Raw genomic sequence first — 2,365 nt, forward strand, 5'->3', positions numbered from 1 at the left:
AGGAAATTACTTAACTTTAAAACATTTCATCCAATAGTTCGCATAAACTATTAAATTCTCTTTAAAATGCTGCTTTTTTACTATTTAGAAATGTAGCCACGTTTCTGATGCTATAGAAATGGTTATGTAAAAATCAAATGCCTTTCTAAGTAACTCCTCCCTTCATGTATCATGATAAGAGAGAATCCCTAAACTTGGGCCTTTTTTAAAGGTATTTCAGGCCTGTAATATCTTCAAGATAACTGCTACTTAAAAAGTTAATTCAGTTTTGGCCTGTTGACTTGCACTTGGACAGAATACCCCACAGAAAAAAATAGCTGTTGAGGTTCTAAGGGAGCTACCGCTGTTCTGTAAACACAGCTCGGAGGAGGCTGTGTCATGGCACGAAGGAGCAGCATCACCCCTAGCACGTGCACTTGGCTACATTTCATTTTTTTCTTCTTACCTCTCCCTTCTTTTTCACTGCTTAAAGTGAACTCAAACTTAGATAAGGGGACCCAGTGAACACAGGGTGGGTGGACAAGGCTTAAGCTGTCACCCTCAGTTCACCCTGGCTTTCTGGAAGCAATCCTCATGTAGTCAGTTAACTTTCTATTTCAAACTAGCAGCACTGGCAGGAACCCCTTGACAGTTGCTTAAGAAATGTAATAAATGGCAGCTGTGTCTAGAGGTTATTCTGTCTTTGGTGAATACACTTTTGCCTCCATAATTTTTATTGTTCATATATACAGCCCTGTTATCTTACCTATTTATGGGAGAACTATCCACAAGGAAAGATTGGTTAATTACGCAGCACTCAAGATCATCTTTATAAACTGGTAATTTCCATTTCACCTACTATAATACTGTCAAATTATGCTCTGGTACAGGTTCTATGTAACCAGAATATTAACGCCAATTTTGATGGCGCTAACTAACCCTTAAGGAATGTGCTGCAACTGACACAGTACTTAACTTGTAAACATCCTGTTTTCTGTATATTAACAGAAGGGACTTTATATCCTGAATAAATAAATAAATAGTACCAGTAGCTCTTGTTCCAGGCATTTTCCATCTGAAGCAAGGCACAGAGGGCCCATTTATGCTTTGATCTCTTTGGCCCTGAATCAGCTAGTTTGTCTCACGAAGTCACACAGTATTTCTTAGTCACAGGGTGAGGAAGGGATCTTTTCCTGTGTAATAATCTTGCACTAGAGTTTTTCCTTGTGGTAGGTCAAGTTATAAACAACAATTTAAGTAAACACAATTTTTATTTGCAACCAGTTGCAGTTTATCATTTAACTGAAAAAAGGAGCATTTAAACCCTTTTGTACTGTTACTGTTTCATCAGCAAATAAGTATGATAATTGTTTAGAGAAGAAAGTGTTTTGCACTCATGAACTGCCAACTCCTGTAACAAGCTTGCATGGAAATATCTTCTTCTAACTGTATCTGATCAGAAAAACATTTATTAAATATTCAGCATAGAAGTGGTTCAGTTGTATTTTTGGTTTTGTAATAATTAAAAAGGCAACTTCTCCCTAGTCAAGGTTGCAATTGGTTTTGTTAACAAAAACCTATATTAGCTTAATTCTTTAATTTTTATATAGTAGTTTGCTTGAATACATCACCCATACAGGCAAATTCTTGCTCAGGATGAAACTTCTGAAGCAAACTTCCTGCACTGTTCGAGGGCTATACAGAGCCATAAGCTGTCCTGGGAAAATGTAGTTTGCCTGCTCTTTCTGTCTCTCTTACCTCCTGCTGCCCTGTAGTTCTCCCTCCTTTAACCTGTGTCATTTACCTTGGAAATAGATTATAAATAAAGTTATTTACTTTTTTTGTGTGTGTGGAGAGTTGTTTTTTGCTCTCTTCTAGTCTGCTGGTATATCTACAAACAGTTTTTCATGCAAAGATTTAACAAGTTTGCAACCTCTTTTTAAATACCTGGTATGTGTTTTATTAGATATGAAGGATACGTTTTAGTTCTTGATTTCTTTTGTTTCCTAGGGGCACCTCTCCATCATTTAAACAAAAATTGGATATCTGGTATTTTTTAAGTAGGCTCTGCCCTTAATTTTCTCAGACTGAAAAATATATATATATATCTTTAAATACTTCCAAAATTAAGGTTGGTAAATGGCAATAGGGCAGCTGAAAAAAATGGACAGGTCAATGAGTACAATTTTACTACTGGATGTCTGTGTAAATGCTATTTAACTTTCCCCACGTGATGATGTTAATACAGTATCATTTTTCAGAGCACCTCTTTTTTAATAGGCTTTATTTTCAATAGACAAAGTGGAAGCACATCTTTTTAAAGGATTCTAAAACATTCCAAATATGCTCAGTGAAATTAAATAAACATGCTTATAGATATATCGGG

Source organism: Tinamus guttatus, unplaced genomic scaffold (genome assembly GCF_059628265.1).
Source record: "Tinamus guttatus ecotype Peru unplaced genomic scaffold, ASM5962826v1 Tinamus_guttatus_pri_ptg000309l, whole genome shotgun sequence".
Lineage (NCBI taxonomy): Eukaryota > Metazoa > Chordata > Aves > Tinamiformes > Tinamidae > Tinamus > Tinamus guttatus.